Here is a 9,278-nt window from a genome sequence, read left to right on the forward strand (position 1 = left end):
GTGAAAGCTTTAGTTCCAGGGAAGGCTAGTAGTATATAGCCTCTACTTTTGCGCGTGCATGTGACCTTTGACCTCAGTCACATGCCAGAGGGCGTGCAAGAGGGAACTTTTGGGGGGTAGGAGGGGTGGGGGGGGGGTGGGCATGTGACCGCCGCCATTTTGACCGGAAAAATGCGTCATTGAACTTTTGGGGGGTAGGAGGGGTGTGGGGTGGGCATGTGACCGCCGCCATTTTGAAGTCATGCCCCGGAAATGCGTCATTTTACGAATGGATACGTAAACCATTTTTGACGATGATGTGCTTGGTTTTGATTGGAAATTTGCCATATCAGTGGGTGTTTTATGCGATGGGCGTTAGTTTTGACCGGAAACACGGGACTGTAGGAGGGGTTTCATCATATATATAGATGTGTTATTCACCTCCACCACCAACGCACTCATTTTGGCCTCATCCGCTGTTGCTGCTGCTGTTGCTGCTGTTGCTGGTTCCGCTACTATTGCTGTGCACACGGATTCTTTGCAAAATGCAGGCAGCATATTGCATGGAGCAGGCCGCAGAGACTGACATAGGTATGTCTACAGAAAATAGCCCATGCTATACAGATGTAGATGCTTCCCAGAGCCGGAAAAAGCGTGAGGGATGTCTTTCTAGAGAGCCGGCTGTAGAGCTAGAGCTGGAGGGTGTTTATGGGTACGTGTATAATGTTAAATACTATGATGGCACGGTCACTATGATTTCTAGAATCAAGGCCCAAGACAAGCTAGGAGGGGGTGTTGGTGAAACAGTTGATGATGAGGCTGCTGTGGGGGGTCGACATGGGTGTATGTCTGTAAAAGATTGGCAGCAGTTTCGATCAATTGTCTGCATAGATCTTGAACAATCAGGTTTTCTAGAATCTCTATACTCTGTTCAGTGGTATAGTACAACAGGGCCTAAAATACACCATCTCATGGCAGATCGGTACAACAGACGCCCTGACGATTTCATTTTTTTAAACGTTTGTGAAGACAGAGAGTATGTGGTAGCTCAAAGAGGCCGCCGAGGATGGAGAGAGCATCCGTACCCTCTTACCATTGAAGAGTTTAATATATGGTTCCCCCTCGTGTTCTTTGTTCAGTGGTGTGACTGGCCCGCTCTGCAAAAAGTGTTTAGTCAGATTGACAAATCTATCCAGAGAGACAGCGTCAGTAAGGCTTACGGGGCTGTTAGAAAACGTCTTGTTTACGACAATACACCGAGCGGTGTGCAACCTGGTATATCTACTACCATGTGTAGACCGAAAATAATTCACCCCTCAATCATCTAAAAGAATGACAGGTGGGTTATGCTAATGTTGTGTATATATATATATATATATATATATATATATATATATATATATATATATATATATATATATTTCTGTCACTGATGTTAATTCATGCAGAATCATAAAAAAAAAGAAAAACATTTTTTGTTTAGTCTCTGAAATCTCAGGGACCCAGGGGGGATGGACCCCGCCCACTTCTCCTTCACCTCCAGCTCTGATGGTTCACACCCCGCCTCAGACTCCGCCTCCCGGACCGACGGCCACACAAGAAAAAGAAGAAGAAAAGAAGCTCTGTGAACCTCACGAGGTGTTTAAGGATACTGCACGGTTCCTAGAATACCTTAGAATCGGGGTGCTACATCTGTTGAACAAGGTCTGGGTTAAATATAATATAGAGATCTGCTACGGCTGTCAAACAAATAATCCCAGTCAGAAAAACCATCCGTGTTTATATCCATGTGACTGGTTCTACGAACTACACTTTGATCCGCTGATGAAAAGGCTCTGGAATGACAACTTCATATCAGCCATCCTCCTGTTTATGGATATGAATGACCTTCAGGTCGATGCAGACCGCATCCAGGGGGGTGCGGAAGTACTTCTTGACGAGCTGAAATCTGGAGGCAATGCGGCTGAAAGTATCCAGAAAATGTATGATACACTGATCGGGGAAGATGAACTCAAAATGAACCAACTGAAAAAGCTTGGCAGGTTGTGGGGAGAAGTATCAAACCCGTATGAAGCATGGGAGGTACCCGATGATGATGATGATGATGATGATGATGATGATGATGCGACAGACATTGATGCGTAAAAACAATCTAACATGCTAAAAACAAAAACAAAATGAAATCGAAAATGAATGAAGTTCTTGAGTGTTTTTATAACTGAAAATGTATTTTTGCTTTTGCAGTGGGGCGAAATACTACTATACTATCAATCTGCTTGTCACATGTTGTACAAGAGAAATAAAATATGTTGTAACGAATGAACTGTCGGGCATTTATACTTTGGTATTATCATGGAAGGGACTCTACAGAAGATTTATCTAGACCCAGCCCATCCGGGAGGGTTAGGCAGTGTGTCTAAACTTCGCAATGCGGTTGGAGAATGTACCGGGGTGACGCCGTCACTATCTAGTGTTAACGAATACCTACTAGCGCAAGACGTGTACACATTACACGCCAAGGCAGCCGTACATTTCCCGAGGAATAGGGTTTTGGTCCGCGGCATTGACAAACAGTTTCAGGCTGATCTAGTTGATATGGGTGAATATGCTGAGGAAAATGATACTGTGCGGTATTTACTGACGTGTATCGATGTATTTTCCAAATATGCGTGGGTTAGATGTCTTTCTAACAAATCGGGCCTCACAGTCACAAAAGCCTTTAAAGACATTCTGAGTGACGGACGCATACCTGTGAAACTTCAAACAGATGAAGGTACAGAGTTTTATAACAAACACTTTCAGCGGTTAATGTCACAGTATAAAATTACGCATTTTTCAACATCGAACGAGACCAAGGCCAGCGTGGTGGAGCGCTTTAACAGGACTTTTAAAACCCGCATGTGGAGATATTTAACATCCGTTAATTCACGAAGATATGTGGATGTAGTACAGGAGCTTGTCGAGGCCTATAATAACTCACACCACAGGTCCATAAAGATGCAGCCATCAGCAGTCAATAAAGACAATGAGAAGACGGTCTTCATCCAACTGTACAAGTTGTACCCTCAGAAGCCAGTATGCTTTAAATTTAACAAGGGCGACACCGTGAGAATATCAAAACTCCGCGGGGGATTTAGGAAGGGTTATAAACAAACATTCACCGATGAGCATTTTACAATATCAAGGTGTATAGCCAGAGATCCTCCGGTTTATAAACTAACTGATTGTGCAGGGGAATTGTTGAAAGGTACGTTTTACGAACCGGAGTTACAAAAAGTAATTATAGGTAAAAACAAGATGTTTAAAATAGAAAAAATTATGGATAGAAAAATCTCCAGAGGCAAGAAGCAGGTCTTTGTGAAATGGTTGGGATGGCCCGAGAAGTTTAACTCCTGGGTCTCAGAAAAAGACATGACGGATGCTTGATAAAAGACACATGCATGCATCTTGAGAGTTCACTCTTAAACCGGCCACCATAGGACACGGCACGATGACCCAGAATGGTTTTTATGTTACACTACCTAGTAACGCGTCTGCTCAGGTTTATCCTAAAAATCAGATATGGAACTACAGGACAAAATTAGCCAAGGCCATTGTTCTGAGCGAACCACATGAGGTGGGGTTGGTAGAATTCCAGTATCCGAGAGTGTGGTACAGTTTTCCGAAAACAGATGCGGTTGTAAAAGTGTACAATGGTAAAAATAGGGTTAAATCGGCCTTTACTATGGACATTGGGGTTTATGAGTCTATACAGGCTATTGTTAAAGCGTTTAATGCTCGAATCAGCACTAACACGCAGCTGGAGGGGGTATCTATGCATTATAGTAGTGTTAAAAACCGCGTATACTTTCTGGGGTCAACAGAGGATTCAACTATAACCTTTGTAGGACGACTCGCGACAATATTGGGGTTTAAAGATGGGGAGGCTTTTCCCCTACCGACTACTGACAGATCCCACATCACCCCCTATCCCGCCGATATACATGCAGGTTGTTACACATTTTACATATATAGCGATATTGTCGACTATCAATTAGTGGGGGACAGCCATGTACCTCTTCTAAGATGTATAAATGTGGCTGCCGAACAACGACGCATACCCACTCTGACTTACGACAGGCCGCAATACACATCTCTCTCCAAAAACGTTATTGATGATATTGAGATATCCATAAAAAACGATCAGAACGGATACATACCCTTTTTATACGGAAAGGTCATAGCGAAGCTACATTTCAGACCTATAAAACAGCGTTTCTGAAAAGAAGAAAACAAGTGGAAGATGAGGAATAGCCACTACACACACGACGACGGCCGATATATGGCATATTATATGAACCAAGCCGGCGGAGAACTACCGGGATTTATAGGATCTCAGACACAATATGGCAATGGTTTGGGGGGTATATTTCGGGGGCTGCTCAGGATGGCCCTTCCTCTTTTAAAACGGGGGTTCAGCCTGGCTAAACCACATTTGAAAACAGCCGCTACTAACATCATCGGAGACGTTGTATCAAATATAGCCAAAGGACCGTTCTCTGGGGCTCAACAACAACCAGAGCAGCAGCAGGGTCACGGCATGCTAATACACACCCGCAGGGCTTTGAAAAGACCCCCCACAGGCAGGGGCGGTGCGGGGCCAGGGACCAAAAAATGTAAAAGGGATGGTAGGAACAAGGCGGGAGTCAAAAAGAAATCTGGCACAGCCCGAAGAGGTTCTCAGATAAAACGCGCCCGGATTTTGGCTAAAGACATATTTTAGAGGTAGAAACTATGGCGCTCATCCATAATCAGTCGGCGGAGTGTGTAAAGTCTGAACTGGATCTCTTTACTGTTCCTTATACACAAACGTCCATAGAGAAATATTCCTTCATCGAGATCCCGCCAGTCTCATCCATTACAGACAGAGGCCCTTTGGAGTTTCATATTTCGGCCAGTGGTGAAGATTACCTGGATCTGAACGATACCTTTCTGTATATGCGTGTAAAGATAACTAATGCGGATGGGTCCAATTTAGCAGCCGATGCTGATGTCGGCTTCATAAATTACCCTGGATGTACCTTATTCTCCCAGGTTGATATCATGCTAGGGGACAGGCTCATTTCACAATCTTCAAACACCTACCCATACCGAGGCATAATCGAATGTTTGCTTAATTACGGGAAAGACACCCTGGAGACGCAGTTTAGTACAGCTCTGTTTAGTAAAGACACCGCGCAGCATATGGACGAGACGTCTATTAAAGGGGACAACGAGGGGCTGGCCGCGCGAGGAGGACACACCGTTGAAAGCCGTATAGTGGAGTTAATTGTACCAATACATGCCGATTTGTTTTTTCAAGAGAAGCTGTTGCTTAACGGCGTTGATATTTCCTTGAAATTTATACGGTCAAAAGACGAATTCTCTCTGATGGCGGCTGCAGCGGCTCAATACAAGGTCAAGATAGTCGCCGCTAGTGTATTTGTAAAAAAGGTCTCCGTAGCTCCGACGGTCCGACTGGCGCACAGCAGGGCTCTTCAACACACAAACGCCAAGTATGCCATCGACAGAGTAGCGCTGAAAACATTCTCCATTCCGGCGGGGACCCGAGTCTGCAACCAGGAGAATCTATTCATGGGCCAGATCCCTAAGTTTATTGTTTTAGGGTTTGTTGACAACGAAGGATACACGGGTAGTTATACACGGAATCCCTTTAATTTCCAGCACTATGACACCGAGTTTTTAAGCATTTACGCTGATGGCCACGCATATCCAGCGAGACCGCTACAGCCACTCTTCCAGAGCGGCCAGTACGTGAGAGAATATTACCACCTGATTCAAACAACAGGTCGACATTTAAAAGACAGATCGCTGGCTGTAACACGGAGTGACTTTGGTCACGGTTACTCGCTGTTCTGTTTTAATCTGGAGCCTGACGACGGGCAGTCGGGGAACGTGTCACTAATCAAGACGGGGAATGTGCGCCTGGAGGTCCGCTTCAGAACGGCCCTTCCTCGTACCATAAATATCATATGTTATTCTGTTTTTGACTCCGTTATCGAGATATCAAACCAACGACAAGTCTTGGTGGATAACTTTTAAACACCATGAACACCATAGAGTTGACGAGTATTGTTCGAAAACGGGTTGTTAGGGGGGTCGATTTTATGGGCGTGTTAGCGTGTGACCAGCTGCCTATGAAGGCTTTGCGCAAGTATCCGGTGATGACTATTGTAAATACGCACCCGTCCAGCAGCCCCGGAGAGCATTGGTTGGCGATTTATATCACAAAATACAAGCATGGCTTTTTCTTTGACAGTTTTGGAAACCCTCCTGATTATGAACAGTTTCCAAAAGAAATAGTTAATTTTCTCAATTATAACTGTACGACTATGTCTTATTCTAGGAAACAGGTTCAAAATAATTTTACTACAACCTGTGGCCAACATTGTGTGTTTTTTCTATGTTATATACAAAAAGGCTGGTCTTATTCACGAGTTTTAACTTTGTACGGACCTAATCTAGTCAATAATGATGCGATGGTCTGTCGTTTTGTTAACAAAATCCAACCCTCAGGGTGTTGTGAGGATGCTTTTACGTGTGTACAATGTGTGATCTAATGATAAACTATCCTGTGACGTTTTATGAATAAAATATATAAAGACAACTTTCAGCAGTGAACACCAATTTTATTTTCCATCCACAAAGAACAGACTAACAGATAATACAAAAGCATTACAAACACTTGTGTAAAGTTAAAAACAAAATAATAATAATAATACAAAATAAAATAAAAATAATATGCATCCAGTACAAGCTTAAAAATAAAAAAGACATGTGTCACACAGTAATAGCCAAACAAATCTTAAAAATCTTCCCACGAATCATCACTCCTAAAAAATTTGGTCTTTAGGGATTTAGGTGTCTTAAAGGGGGTGCTGTCTATAGATCGGCTGGTCCTAGTTTTTGTTTTGAATGACCCCGAAACATTAAAACCCCCGTCATAAACTGCATCACCACCCTTATATTCAGCAATAGACCTCCTAACCTGCGTGTTGGGGATAGCGGATAGGGGGATATTTAAATCAGCTAGCGTTTTTAAAAATATCTTCCAACCGATAGGTCTAGATTCGTCTAAAACATTATACGAGGACGTGACACTTTTCACCAGATCATACAGATGGGTGCCTTTGATCGTTTGATTGTTGACAACAATCTCCCCCCGGTCTGTCCAGGATATGTCGTTTTTTGCGTGGTTCAAAGCATCCAAAATATATTCGGCATGTTTTTTACTTTTTTTAGGTATGTGCCTGATCACATTGCCTAAAATCACATCTTTTCCTGGTACGTCATCTGCTGAAACGACAGGATTTGAGCCCGTGTCACTTTCACCGGAGGGTAGTGGTAAAGGCAACGCCCCCTTCTCACGCTCTCCCTGTCTCACCACAGCCAAGTATCTTTGTAAAATAACGGAATATTTTTTGGCTTTTTCGTACATGTCTGTATCAGGTTGATTCAACACGTCAATCATAGCTCTATCAAGCTCATTTTGCACCGCCTGTCTTATAGACTCTCGTTGATCCTGCTGCTTATAATGAGGCTGCTGCTTTACCAGGCCAAGCTGATGCTGGGGGACCAGAAACATTTTTTGGGTGTGCTCCATTTTTAGCCCCTCCTATTGACAAGACTAATTATAAACGGAATAGCAGCCCCTAATAACGGTAATAAAAAGCCCCCCGACTGGTTGAGGGTCTTTTTCTTCTTGGTCCGTTTAACTTTTTTATCCGCCACCAGCCGGATAATCTTCTTCTTCTTCTTTAAGAGGGCGAATTGTTTGTCGGTCAAAGGAATGTTACCTCTCAATACATTGAGTGCGATCTCACACAGAGAGTCGATAAAATCCGTGCTGGCGTTATTAACAATGACACGTCGCACACGAGGCGTAGATTTATATATCAACTCCAACAATGACAAATTCCTCTGCATGCGTGATGACATTTTAGCGTTATTAACGCCTGTTTGTTTTTTTGGGGATATACACAACCTGTTGGTCCGATAGCAAAGCCGTTCTGAGTCTTAAATGTTCGGGGGTCAACGCTTTATAATCTATGAGAAGATAGCCATATGATTGTTGGGTCGCATCGTTAAAGGCCTCTAAAAAATATTTAGTATTACCCGGAAACATCTGTCTGGCCAGTAGTGTGATTTGATATTTATCCCTAGGGTTTTTAAACAGAATGAGATAGTTGGTGTTTAAACTAATAGTGCGACTAGATTTACCCTGAATAAATAAATTTTGTACTAAATATATACAGCTGAGATTTCTATGATGTACATATTTGGTAAAAACATTTTGAACTTCTATATTATTCCCGGCATCATTCATTAAATCGTCTATAATGAGTAGATTGTTTTTGGCAGGAGGTAGTAAAACATCATCGCACAGAGACTCTGGTAAGCCCTCTACAAAGTTAATGTCTCTGGTTTTAAGCAGTTGATCATATAAAGGCTGCCAGCATGAATAAATGTAGACGACATTGTCAATACGATGTGAAATAACCCTCTCAGTATTTGCAATAATATCCTTGACAAAAAAAGTCTTTCCACAGTTTGAAGGCCCACTCACTACCAAACTAAAGGGGTGTTGTAGTCGTGCATCAAATCCCTGATCGCTGTTAGTATCCATAAGGAAGGGTCGTATAGTCAGACAACACCCTCCGCTTATTGTACACCACTCTGACTTGCTTAAAAACTGTCTCGTTTTTAAGATGGAACTTCTTTTTATCACGCCTGATAGTTTCAGACACTGTGGTCAAAGTGTGTGTGTTGTGATTGGTTACATAAGCCTGTACGAGGCCAATCAGTGACTGGGGGGTGACGACGGAGGCGTTTCTAGCGTTTAATGTGACGCCTTTACATTTGACAGCTGTTTTACCCTGTACCGTGTTATAGGCATAGCATTTGGGTCCTCCTGATACAAACTCTGTGATGTAGTCTTCACTAGGCAGCCCGCATATGTCTCCGCTGTTTAACTCATCAGTCAGGTCACCAAGATATGCCCCCAGGGGCGGCACCCAGTCGCTCCCTCTCGATGTAAAGACAATGCTGTCTGTGTCACAGTACAAGACCCTCTCCTGCAGTTTGTCTAACAAGTCGTAGAGCATCAATCTGGCATGGGCAGTTGTCAGGGCTCCTATAAAGACGTTTACGTCTTTTATACGGGAACCGCGGGCGTCTGCATGTCGCCACTGTACCAAAGCCACGTCATCTGAGATAAAACAGAATTGTCGCACATCAAAGTGGTCACTAAACATCAATTG

General features: G+C 43.3%; 1 long non-coding RNA gene across 1 annotated transcript; it reads left to right on the forward strand.

The window, feature by feature from the left end:
• Window positions 1–540: 540 nt before the first annotated feature.
• Window positions 541–2,298, forward strand: LOC120812796 (uncharacterized). Its single transcript, XR_013451538.1, has 2 exons — window positions 541–1,318; window positions 1,463–2,298. It is a non-coding gene; the product is annotated as an uncharacterized LOC120812796 (long non-coding RNA).
• The last annotated feature ends 6,980 nt before the right edge of the window (window positions 2,299–9,278 follow it).

Source organism: Gasterosteus aculeatus, chromosome 12 (assembly GCF_964276395.1).
Source record: "Gasterosteus aculeatus chromosome 12, fGasAcu3.hap1.1, whole genome shotgun sequence".
In the NCBI taxonomy this organism is placed as follows: Eukaryota; Metazoa; Chordata; class Actinopteri; order Perciformes; family Gasterosteidae; genus Gasterosteus; species Gasterosteus aculeatus.